At 42.1% G+C, this 13,506-nt stretch overlaps 1 pseudogene; it reads right to left on the bottom strand.

Annotated features, from left to right (window-relative positions):
* Window positions 1-3,776: 3,776 nt before the first annotated feature.
* Window positions 3,777-13,420, bottom strand: LOC100713161 (coiled-coil domain-containing protein 112-like; annotated as a pseudogene).
* Between the last annotated feature and the right edge of the window lie 86 nt (window positions 13,421-13,506).

Below are 13,506 nucleotides of genomic sequence, written 5' to 3'. Positions count from 1 at the left end.
ATAGTACATCTGTGTAATGGATACCATGCAGTCCCTAAAAAGAATGAGGAAGCTTCTAATATATTGACTTGGAAAGATTCCAAGGTACACTGGTAAGTGATAAAATGCAGTATCAGTATATACAATATACTACATTTTGTGTTTAAAATAACAGAAATGAAATACTGTATTGGCACAAAGAAATTCAAATATACACCCAGAAACTAATAAAACCATTTTCCAGTGAGAGGAAAGAGATACAGGATAAGAGGAAGAATAGAAATTGAGCAGTTGCATGATAAGATATGGAAGATAATATTTCTCTGAATTTTAACCCTTTATCTTGAATTTTTGAATCATGGAAATACACTGCTCATTTAGAATTTAAAGCAAAAGAATTAAGTGACATTGGAAGTTCACATGAAGAACCACAGGCAAAGCTAAGTTCTAAAAGCAAATGAAATAAAGTAGGGCATGATAACGGTGACAGATAATTAAAATTGTGCTAAAAGTGTTAAATGAGACAAAAGTGGGGGAAGTTTTACTGATAAAACGTATCATTCATAATGAGGAAGAATTTTCATATATTGAATAATATGGTATCAAAACTCAAATAAACTAGCCCAAAATGAATGTACTTATGCTGTATCACAAGCACATACTACTAAAAGAGGATAAAACAGAGCTGGAGGAAGAGATTCATATAAACAAAAAGGTAAGTAGGAGACGCATGTGCAAGACTTGGGAGAGCCCAGAGGGGCAGGGGCTGGAGGTGGTGGTCAAGGTGGCCAGTCGGACTGAGGGTGACCTCCATGACTGGCTCACTAGCAGAACAGCCTGTGCTGAAGACCTTGAAGACAAACATTCTAAAGCACCGTGACCACTGGAGGTGGCATCCTCACAAAGCTTCTTTTGTGAGGAACCACAAAAGAAGTCTACAAGAAGTACCTGAGTACATCAAAGATTAAATGAAACTGGGGCTGGGAGTGTAGCTCACTTTAAAAAGAAAATATTACATGAACTCAATTAAAAAATGGAAGAACAGAGACCAGAAAGAGTAAAACCTTTTATAACAGTTCTTTGTTTTGGATTTGAATTTTTTATTTTTTTTTTTTTTGTCTTTAAGACAGGGTCTTGCTATGCAGTTCAGGCTGGCCTTGGGCCCACTTTGTAGCCCAGGCTGGTCTCAAACTAGCAAACAATTCTCCTGCCTCAGTCTCCCAAGTGCTAGAATTACAGGAGTGCACCACGATGCCTGGCTTTAGTTTGAATTTTTTTTAAAAAATCACTTTAGTTATTATATATGTGGGGTACATATTGAACACATTCATTGTGGGGGTGTTGGTACAGATTCATAGACTATATTGATTCTTTTTACTTCTATTTCTCTTACCCTCCCTTCTGTTTATCCAGTTCCCAGATCCCCTTCTCATCCTTCCAAAGAACCAACTCTTTGACTCATTGATCGTTTGTATTGTCATTTAGTTTCTACTTCATTAATTTCTGCTCTGATGTTTATCATTTCTTTCCTTCTATTAGCTTCAGAGATTTTTAATGAAAAAAGAATAAAAACAATGATACAGAATTTCAAAACAAAATAATAGGAGATTAACAATGGTTAATATATTATGTATTGTTATCTTCAAAGTAGTTCAGATTAAAAGATATAGGCATAAAAATGATCAAACATGGCTGGGGATTTAGCTTAGCGGCATAAGCTCCTGCCTTGCAAGTGCGCAGTCGTGAGTTCGATCCCCAGTACCAAAAAGAAGATCAGTGAAAGCACCAATGATTCTTTGTGATGAGCTAACAGAAATTAGTGGTATAGTTACTATCTTCAATACATATACACTTTCCCCTTCTTTCTCTTCTCCTTTCCCCTAGCTCAGTTGTTCTTTCTTTTTGAGCAGCTTACTTCACTTTCACTTTTACAGTATCGTTGTACATTTTGAATCTTATTTATTCTTTCAGTTTTTCACATTAGGGAGACAATATGATATTTACACTTATGAGTCTGATTTATTTCACTTATGAGTATGGTCTCAAATTTCAGCTATTTATAAAATCCTCAACTGTATCCTTCTTTATAGCTGGATAGTACTCCATTATGGAAAACTACCATATTTTTTCTTCTTTTTATTGTAAAGAGAATGAAACAAAATGAAACAAAACAGAATAAAGCTAATCAGAACAGAGCAATGAAAGCAATACAGGATTTCAACACAGATGATAGGAAATTAACAATGATTACCCCTTTCCTTTTTAGATGTTTCTTCCCCATCACTTTTATCATATCTATTGTGCATTTTGTTTGCTCTTTTTTTTTTTAACTTTTTATCGGTACCAGGAATCGAACTCACGACCGCCTGCTTGCAAGGCAGGTGCTTATGCCACTGAGCTAAATCCCCAGGCCCTATATTGTGCATTTTGAATTCCACTAAGTCCTTCAGTTTTTTACTCTACTAGGTAACATGATGTTCACCCACATGAGTCCAAACCATTTCATCCATGAGCATGATCTCAAGTTGCATCCATTTACCTACAAGAGCCTTGCCTTTCTCTATAGCTGACTATCCTTCCATGGCATAAAAATTTTATCTCTTTCTTATCCAGTCGGAGGTTGATGGGCAAACTATCCCTGTTTTTTTCTGGTTTCCTGTCACATGGAACATTGTCTTCTCTCCTTTGACTTTCAGTCTATGAATTTTCTTTTGAGTTAAATGTTTCTTATATACAGCATATCGATGGATCTGGTTTCTTCTCCTCCTCCTCCTTCTTCTTTTTCTCCTCCTTCTCCTTCTTTTTTGTGCCAAAATCAAACTCACTACTTTGCACCTGCCAGGCAGGCGCTGATGCCACTAAATTAAATCCCCAGACCCTGGATCTTGTTTCTTGATCCACTTTACCTGTGTTTATTATTGCTGGTGAATTGAGGCCATCTACATTAATGGTTACAATAGCATGCGTTGACTCATCTCTGCCATGCTGTCCTCCTGCTGCTGGTCCCCCACTTTTCCCCTTCATTCAGTTGCCTGCCCTGTTTGGCAGTTCCACTCTGCTGCTATTCCGGGAAGCATGGTCATCTTTCTCTCTCTAGAAAACTTGTCAGTGCTCTTTGTAAGGTTGGTTTGGTGGACATAAACTCCTTTAGTTCTTTATCATGGAAGTATCTTATTTTCCCATCGATTTTGAAAGATCGTTTTGTAGGGTTCATCAATCTGGGTTGGAAGTTGTTTCCTTTCAGGATTTGAAATATTTCAAGCTCTTCTTGACTTGAGGATTTGTGTTGAAAAGTCAGTCATGGTTCTAATGGGCTTTCCACGATAGGTAATCTGTTTCTTTTCTCTAACAGCCTTTAATGTTTTTGCTGAATTTTTGGGATCTTGATTATGATATGTTTGGGTGTAGATTTATTTTGGTTTTGACTAGTTGAAGTTCTGTATCCCTCACTTATCTTTATATCAGGTCTTTTTCCCATGCTGGGAAATTTTCTCTATTACTTTTATAAATAGTCTTTTTATGTCACTTGTGTTGGCCTCTACTTTTTTGATGGCAACTACCACTCTTAAATTATTTTTCTTTGCATTGTCTTGTAGTTGTTAAATTTTTATTTCCTGGTTCCTTTTACTTTTAAGAGATCTTCTCTTTCATGATTGCTGGCTGCAATCCTGCCTTCAAGATCCAATAGTTTAAAGCACCTGCTTTCAGCACCTGCCTGGCAAATGCAAGGTCATGAGATCAATCCTCGGTACCAAAAACCAAAAACAAAACCCTGCTTGAAAGACACTAAAGATAAACTATTGGATCTTGAAGACAGTTTTCCTTTTTTCTGCCTTTTCTCTTATCTCCTTTTCAAACGTCAGGAATTCTTTCCATTCTTTTTTCTGCTGGGTATAACTTTCTAGTAGTAATTTTAGTTTAAGCAGGCATTGGCGCTCTTTCTCTGTTTTTCTCTTCCTCTTCTTTTAATTTAAAAACATATTTCATTGACAGTTGTATATGTTTCTGTTTTTCCCAAACTTCAGTTGCCAGCCTCTCTCTCTGTTTTTTCTTTCTTTCTTTCTTTCTTTCTTTCTTTCTTTCTTTCTTTCTTTCTTTCTCTTTCTGCTTTTGGTTACCTTCTGATCTGTTAAGAAAAAGCACAGGAATGTTGTCTGCCTTCTCTTTTAACTTGAAAATTTCCTGCTTCTTTTCCAATGCTGAATAGACTATTTTTTTTTCTTTCTTCTAGAACCACAGATTTTGGATACCATTTCTCATGCTGTTGAACTTCATCCTGCATTCTTCTTGGAAGGTGTTCTAGAACTTCTCTCATAAATGCAAGCTTCCCTTTATGTTTGTTTCTCACTTTTACAAAGTTCTCAAAGTCGTAACTGTCCCAATCCCCTTATCACCCTCCTGCTTGCTGAAGGAACTTTTCAAAATCTACCACTGCTTCTGGAAGAGTATTTGGTCTCATTTTGTCTGCTAGAACTTTGCTTGAGATTGCTCTGAAAGTTTTCTCTGTTTCCAAATTACTCAAAGCGTATGAATTTCAAGGGTTGAATCCATTTTTCTTGATATGATACTAAATTCATGCTTTATTGTTTTCTCTTCTTTAATAAGCTCATAATCTATCAGTTTTTGTTCCTCTTTAAAGTGTTAATTGCATTTTAACTTCTTTCATCATTTCTCTGAGCTTTTCAACAAAATTAGGTGTAGGCTTCACATCTTTTAGTTGATGCTGAATTTTCTTTACATTGTTATGTATTTTGGCTAATTGTTGCTGGATTTTTGCTCTTCCCATTTTCCTGCTGTTAACCAACTTATTTTTCAGTTTTTCCAGATACTTGCTTGATTCTGAAGTCATTTTGTTTGATTATAAAAATGACCATGTTTATCGTTTTTATGTTTATCTTTTCCTATCATAATAATTTGATTTTCAAATTATCCTACTGTGTATGTGTATTTTGCTTTCTTTGTTTGACTTTCTGCTTCCAGTTTTGAAGTTGAAAAGGATGAATTCCATCTGAAGTACTAAAGCAGCCATCATTCCGTGGCAGGGCTGGTGCTGCTACCATGCCACTGCCCACCCCTGCCACCACCACGGCCACTGTGAGAATGGCCACGTTTTCTCCCTGAGTCACTCAGGCTGCAGAGACCAGGCAGGTTCAGGGGTTTGTGGCCAAGGAAATCCCATGGACCTCCATGCAGGGCTCTGTGCCGAGTGGGACCTGTAGTGACCTACTTTATGTCTTTGAAGTTCACATTGTCTGCAAACAGAATAGCTACCCCAGATGTTTTCTGGGTTCCTGTCACATGGAGTATTGTTTTCCATCCTTTGACTGTCAGTCTATGAGTTTCTCTTTGAGTTAACTATGTTTCCTGCATGCAGCACATTGTTCGATCTTGATTCTTGATCTATTCTATAAGCCTGTTTCTTTTGATTGGTGAATTGAGGCCATTTACATTGACAGTTATAACTGATATGTATTGGCTTGTCTTTGTCATGTTATTTTTCTGCTGCTCATTCCCTGCTTTTCTCTCTGTTTAATTGCTTGTCCTGCCTGATAGTTTCTTTCCGCTGTTCTGGGAATTGTGATCATTTTTATCTCTATCTAGAATATCTTTCAGTACTCAATCTAAGGGTTGGTTTAGTGGGCATGAATTTTTTCAGTTGTTCTTTGTCATAGAAGTATGTTATTTCTCCATTAATTTTGAAGGATAGTTTTGCAGGGTATGTCAATCTGTGTTGGAAGTTGTTTTTTTTCAGGATTTGAAATATTTCACTCCAAGCTCTTCTTGACTTGAGGGTTTGTGTTGAGAAGTAAGCTGTGATTTTGATGAGTTTTCCTTTATAGATGATCTGTTTCTTTTCCTTAATAGCCTTTAATATTCTGTTTTTGTGCTGAATTTCTGGGATCCTGATTATGATATATCTGGACGTAGATTTATTTTTGTTATAGCTGTTTGGAGTTTTATATGCCTCACTTATATCAGATTCTGTTTCCATTCTTGGGAAATTTTATGATAATATTTCTGCATAGTTTTTTCATGTCATTTACATTGACTTCTTTTTTTCATTGACACCTACCAATCTTATATTGTTTTTCCTTGCATTATCTTGGAGCTGTTGAATTGTTATTTTATGGATTCCTTGTTATTTTTTAGAGATCTTTCCTTTCATGATCACTGACCACAATCCTGTGGGTCTGAAAGTCTATCTTCAGTTTTGTTCAAGCAATTTTTCCAGGTTTCAGTGGAATTTTTAATTTTCTGGGTATCTCTTTGAATTTGCTTCATATATTTTATTTCTTTCCTGTATTACTCATACAAGGTTTCCATCATTTACTTATGCTCCTGTAGTTTTTTATCCATGTCTTCTCCAGCTATGCTCAGCAATTCCTTCCTTAAGGATAGCATTTCTTTTTTTACCTGAGGGATTATTTCTGACCTGATTTTCTCTCTAGCCTCATGGATTTGTTTCTTTACTTTACTTGCTATCTTTTCTGAAATTTCAGGTTTGTGTCTTCCAGTGTTTCCTATGTCAATGTTTTCCTTACCTGCTCTGCGTGGCCTGGGGTCTGAGATTGCATTTTGATTTTTGTCCTGTCGTTTTTTCTTCTTGGTTCATATTTTGGACTTTTCAGTCCCACTAGTCTTGCCTTTCTGTTGTGTGTGTCTTAGTCATGGTCCTACTGTGTGGCTGGCATGCACCCAGTTACTGGGTCCCACGGCATAGGGAAGAAGCCAGTCACCTGAATTCCTTCCATGGGGCCAGCTGGGTGAGTCCTGGGTTCTTTCTGGGATGATTAGGCTAGGACTACTGATGTGAACCAACCCTTAGGTCAATATTGTTGTGTGACTTCCCAGACCACCACACCCACATGTCCGTAGTTTGTGTCCTGCTGGGGCCCTACTGTGAAAGAAAGTTCAAAAAAGAAAAACAGGAAGCTGAGGAGGAGAGACAAATGAGATTTCAAATATGATTAAAGAATAAAAGTAAATTAATATAATTAGATAAAAGTAACAGAAAAAAAACCAAGAAAAAGCAAAGATAAGAAAAAGACTAAAAACAAAGAGCTAAAGATGGGGGAGGGGGAAAGAAATAAAACTACCACCATCACCCCTGCCACCAAAACAAAACAAAATCAAAAAGAAAAATGCAACCAAAATTTGGTTGAATGGTTTCTTTCCAGGGCCTATGGTGTTGGAATCCACCAGGTATGGGTGGAGAGTAGTGAGCCACAGTTAGGGTTTATTTTGTTTCCACACCCAGCTTTTGCTATGTGAATGCTGAGTCCTGTCCCACTTTTCCTCCTGGACATGGTCAGTCAATCCCATGATGTCTACCTCTGTGCTGTATTCACTGCAGTGTCTCCTAGTATTTGTGTTCTCCCATGTGCCCCAAGTCATCCCAAGCTTTGCAGCTGGGTGGGGCCAGTGAAGTATTTCCTTTGCTCCAAAGGCCACTCCATTTATACACCTCCAGATGTGGAAACTGCCCAACCCAAGGGTACTTGTGATCATATAGGAAGATGGGAAAAGCAAAGAGACTCTGAACTCTGGGCTTATAGTTGGTAGGAAGGGGGGTTGAGTAGTCTGCTGGACTTAGTATTAGCACTTTCAAGCACAGCCTCCTCAGAAAAACCACACAACCAACCTGGCTTCTCACCACAGAGGATGGGACTGCCATGTCCTCCACAGCCTGAGCTTGCCACTGCTTGAACTTCTTAGGGGATCTGCAACTATCCCACTGTTTCCCTGTGACTGTCCTTTGTGGCCATCTCCCATCCAGTCATGGTAGTAGGGTGACACCATTGAAGTTATCCTGACTCTAGAGTACCTCATTCTTAATAAACCCAAATGCCTTCTGATTATATCACTCCCAATTATGGTGGACACTGCATTAAATTTCTTCTCAACTCTAGCCTGCTGTGCAGAGTCACTTTCAGAGTAAAACTCCACACTATATTTGGAGCTTACAAAAACCATGGGCTTCTTTGGGGGCCAATGCTGCCAGTCTGCTTCTCCCTGAGGCCGCAGGCTCCCTCCAACCTTACCTTGCATGTGCAAGGACAGGACCTGCTCCTCAGGAGCTGGGTTAGTAGACTGCTTCATTCTTTTCTACTTTCAGTTTCTTCCGTTTGTAGTTTTTAGTTCTCCTGTCATCTCAATCTTGATTCTTGGGGCTCTACTTCCTTTTCCTTTTTGCTAAATTGTTTTCCAGGTGTTTCAGCCACAGGTTTAGCGAGGTTTTATTTTGCTGTTGCTCTTCACTTGGCCATACCAGATCTCTACGACAGCTCTTTATTGGGGAAAATTTGAAACCAGATGGCATGCTTGCTCTGCTGGACTACCATGAGGGGTTGAGTGACCTTGTATAATATATGACATATGTGGTTTTTTTTCAGGATGACATAGAAATGGAAAAATGTCAAATTTGGCAATAACTGAATGTATCACTTATCATCATAACTGTTGCTGCTTGTCAATCACACAATGCAATGACTTAAGACAAATGTCATTCTGAGCTTTTATTTTAAGCATGGTTTATTATTGTTTTTAAGCAAAAAACATGTCCTATGGGATTTCTACAGATAAAATAGATTTAAATTTAAAACAATAAAGTAAAAATCTTCCAAACTTAATTATTCCCCTAAAAAGAGCTTTGGTTGAGTCAAGTGCAACTAAGAGTTTTATTACAGCTGCGCATGATGGCAAGCATCTGTAATTCTAGTAGTTGGGAGGCTGAGGCAGGAAGGTTATTGTGAATTTGAGGTTATCCTGGGCTACATAGTGAGTTCAAGGCCTCCCTGAACTACATAGTGACACCTGTCTCAAAAATAAGTTATATTATTGACTAGTTATAAAACAATGACAAAGAAATCTTTGCATATGTAAATAAATATATATAATGCATCCAATGTTGAATTTAGAGGAAAATGATAGCCTTAAATACTTACATTATTTATAAAGTATGACAATAAACAAGATAGGCATTCTCTTTAATAAACTTGTAAAAAATGCAAAAAAAAAACTACCTCAAGGTAATCAAGAGGGAGGAAATAATAAAGATAAAGCAAAAACCAATTACTTGGTGAACCTGACTGAGAAATTACTGTTTTTTAAACAACCAAACAAAAAACTATTTAATATGACACATAAAGCCCGTGATGAGCTGGCCTTTTTGAACTTCTTCACTGTAAAAGACAAGGCCCCTGAACATCTAACTCCTGCCACCCTGGACCCCCTTGCCATCTGAACCGAGAACCAGACTGAACCAGAAAAGTTTTGGGTTGGAGGTCAGGCTCAGATCACGGCTTCTCCGCACACTTGTGACCTGCTTTCCACTGCCACCCTCTAGTGCCTCCCACTTCCCCTGTAGGGCCCAGCCTGCTCCCAGGCTTCCAGGCTGATGTTTTGGATCCAACAACCAATTCACAAGCCAGCACGGAATGAGCACTGAAGAGAATGACTAAATACAACATCTGTGGCAGGGTGCATGAAGTATTAGTAGGTGAGGTTCAGGCCGACTGTGGGAGCAGAGCAGAGCTGGCTGGTGGAGGAGGCATTTGGCTGGTCTGTGAAGGAGAAAGGATTTCAGCCCGCATGGAGCAGGGGAAAGGGCACCCTGGATGAGGGAAAAGCATGAGTGAACACAGGGCTGTGTGTGACAGGGCAGAACCATAGGGAGAATGGTGGGATGTATGGGGGCTGATGGAGAATGGATGGCATGGACGAGTGTGGAAAAGTCAACAGGCAGGTCACAAAGGGCCTTGACTCCACGCTGAAGGCTTACGTTTCACCCCTGTGAGTGATGGAGGGTGCTAGACACAGGCCTGTGGGCCCCGAGCTGTGGAACTGTCAGCTACCTGATCCCCTTCCTCACTAGGGTAGAGAGCATAGTACAGTAGGCAGCATGCAGCAGGCTTCTGGGGGAGCAGAGGGGAGAGCTCGGGCAGGTTCTGGCTCCAGAGGTCTGGAGCAGGGTGTGAGGGTACCTCCCTGAGTCCAGCTCCCCTTACTGACCCATTTCCTGAATGTCACTGCACCTCCCATCCCAACCAGGGAGAGGCTGGAAAGCAGCTCCTGGCAGCTCTCCCAGTCACCATGGAGAGTCACGCAGCTCCATCCATCTGTTTGGCCCAGCCCCACAGGGCCTCTGTGGTCAGGGCTTTGTGTCTGCACAGTGGCCCTCTTTGTCCTGGGCGGCTTCTCTCCAACTGCCTCCTACCCTCTCTCCTTTGCCTGTATTAAAAGAAGAACTAGCTGTGCTGAGAGACAGACCAGGGCTCTGATCTGGGCTTTTCTCCGCTGAATCACTGTGCAGTCCTGAAGAAGACTCTTTGCTTCTTTGAGTCCATAAGGGCACTATTATAAGGAATTGAGCTCAACAAGAATTGGTTAGCTATCCAGAGACCTAGCAACAGTGATGTCCATGAGGCGCCCTACTCAGCCCTCATGCTGCTTCCCAGAGCTTCCTACTTACTCCTCACCCTGCCCGATCAGGTGGCTACCATTCTCCCATTTGACAGATGGAAAAACCAAGGCTGGGGCACAGGAATGGCTTTCTGGGTGTATGGTCTATACAGTTATGGCCATGCTCTGAAGGTTTCTATATTTGATTTAATACTCTGCTGTCCCCATCTTAAAACTCTTGGTGATTTTATAATAAGAGGCCCACATTTGTATTTTGTCCTGGGTCCTCCAAATTGCACAGCTGCTCCTACTTTGAGGGATGTGGAGTGTAGTTTAGACTTTCTGCCCCCCAGGGCTGCCTCCCTTGGTAACTGCACCCTGGCATGCTAGGCTGCACTTGGCAACCGAGCCCCAGGCCCTGCCCTGGAAACCTGAGGAGCACAGCTCCTGACATAGCAGGAGGAAGGACAGTGCAGGCCCATGCAGCAATCCAGACATCGAGGAAGACAAAGCTGCTGGAGTCAACCCAGCCCGTGTAACCAGAGCCCCCAGTGTAGGTCCCCATGCTATGGCCAAGCCATCACTTGGGAATTCAGCAAGGCCTTCCTTCCCAGCAAGGTGCAGTTCCAGGGCCAGGGTATCCAGCACAAACTCACTGTGTGACTTTGGATTTTCACCTCCTTTTTGTGAGTATGTAACATGGGAATACTAATGCCTATCTCACAGGGTCCTGGTGAGATGCTTAATACGATTGCTAGCACAAAGAAAGTGATTACTGAATTCTCCCTCACTCACGCAGCACAGATACAGAAGCTGGCTACAAGACATGGACAGCACTGGGTCCTGGACATTTAACTGTGCACAGCAGACCCTGCCTGACCTCACAGTGATTCCCCATTACAGACCCTTTTAGAGGAGGGAAATAGACACTGACACACTGAGAGGAATAGCAGGCATGGCAGGGGTAGAACATCTGGAATTGGGAAAGGAATGATCAAGAAAGCAGAAGCTGAGAGCAGAGAAGCATAAAGCGAACACCTAGGGAAAGGGACAGCAAATGGTAGGCCGGAGGTAGGCGAGGGCTCACATGGCAACTGAGAGGCAGGAGGCTAGGCAGTGGGTGGGAGGCCTGGAGTGGCAGGCTGGAACGGTGGAGGGCTTCATCCCGAGGACGCTGGAGTCTCTGTGAAGCAGGGAATGGTAGTGAGGGTTAACAGAGACATCACCCAGCCAGGATGGAGCCTGAACTAGACAGGGCTCTAATCTCAGCACCAATTCTCTGAGCAGGTTTTCTCAGGAGAGATGAGAGAGAGAAGATAATAAAGCTTGCATGAGCCAAATGCCTCCACAGGGCTGAAAAGACAGGAAGCTTCCTAATGCAGGGCGGGGGGAGCTAAGGCCAGCTTTGCCCTTTCCCCCGACCTTCTGTGCTAATGGAACCCTCCCTATACCCCTATGGCTCCATTACCCACCTCTGAGGGGCCATTGCACTGCCTGAGCCTTCACCATTAGCCTGCCCTGGCTGCTGGATTCAGGGCAGGCCTCTTCAGCGCTACTCTACCCCTTTGGCAGGTGCTTGTGTGTGACTCACTGGTTCTCAACTTCCTGGCTGGATCAATGGTTCTAAATTCTTTTAGCCATAGAATCTTTTGTGTACTTTCAATAAATTTTAACCAGGAAATGTAGATAAGTAAAATCAAAAAAAGCAGAGGTGCTTAAATTGAAGCCTTGGGTGCTTTCTGGGGCATATGAAGAGAGGACTCTGTTGGGGGATGTGTTAGACTTATTAACCTCCAAACTCTCATCAGGGCAGTGCCTGGAGAAGTGCTGGGAAACCTGAATTCCCAGCCCTCAAACCTGGAACTCGGGGTGGATGATGGGCAAAACTCTGAAAAGCAAAAACAAAACTAACTGTACATAGGCCAGCAGGTAAGAATTATTATTACTCTATTTTGCAGAAGAGGAGCCTGGGGCGCCAATAAAAATCACCAGAGAGATAAGACAAAACTAGAATCTGAACCCAAGGCTGTAGGACTCAAGGGCAAGGCTCTTTCCTCTGCTTTCCAGGCCTAAGTCGTCTGATGTGGCAACTCAGATGCCATGTATCTCAGGGATGTAATTTCTTTGGCTCTACAGTAAGGAAGATGGACCATAGCAAGGGACGCAGAGTTTGGGACAGCTACTGTCTAGTGTGTTTGATGCAGGTTAAGAGCAGGCCTGGGTCCTCATATTGGAACACAAGGGATATTTTCCTTCCAGGGGAAACAGCAGTGACCATGGGAAGTTTGATAGCTTTAAGTGGTAGGAGCAGAGGAGGTCGACTGAGGCTCCAGGATCCAAGGGGACTTGCCCTCAGTAGGACCCTAAGGCCTGTGTCCCAAAATTTGAAGCCTTGAGAATACTTAAGTCCCTGGAAGATGCATGTACCAGCTGGACACCAGGAGCAGGAGGCTGGACAAGGGCTCTTTGTCTCCCTTGAACAGAGGTCTCAAGGGACTGCAGAGGCAGCTCAGTCACACAACACTGTGTGTCCACCCTACTCTTACACAAAGTCAGCTGATCTGGAGCCCAGCCAAACCCTGAGCAAGCTCCTTGGGCCATAAAGGAGGACAGTCTGCATTTGTCCAGCCCCTGGACCATCCTAAGAACCAGGATAAACAGTGGAAAGCGTATGAGTGTGACTGGCTTAATTTCAGATTTAAAAAAGACCCTGAGAAGGACTGGAACAGGGCCAAGGTCTCCCAGTCAGTGCTGAAATTGGGCCAGAACCTGCACTCTTGACTCCTAGATCAGAAATGGAGCAGGGGCACTCATTCATTCATCCAATCTGCACATTCTAGTATTGAGGGCCTCCTGGGACTTCTGGGACACAGTAGGGAGAAAACAGACCAGTCCAGTCCTCCTGAGCTCACAGAGTAGGAAAGAGACGGCAACAAGGTCTGTGACTTACAGAAGGCAAGTAGACCAGCATGGAAGGCAGAGAACGGAATACAAGAAGTTCAAGATGAGAGGTCAGGACAAACGCGAAGATCAGGGTCATGCTGGCGAGATGAAGGAAGGGAAGAGAGTAGAGGAGGCGCCCTTAGCCCCCTCAGGAGCTGGGGAGAGGTAGGAGCCTGAATGCCA

Source organism: Cavia porcellus, unplaced genomic scaffold, assembly GCF_034190915.1.
Source record: "Cavia porcellus strain 051 isolate PalLab524CR breed Dunkin Hartley unplaced genomic scaffold, mCavPor4.1 scaffold_9, whole genome shotgun sequence".
Classification (NCBI taxonomy): domain Eukaryota; kingdom Metazoa; phylum Chordata; class Mammalia; order Rodentia; family Caviidae; genus Cavia; species Cavia porcellus.
Note: the sequence above shows the minus strand (reverse complement) of the source record. Positions and strands in the feature narration are given on the sequence as shown.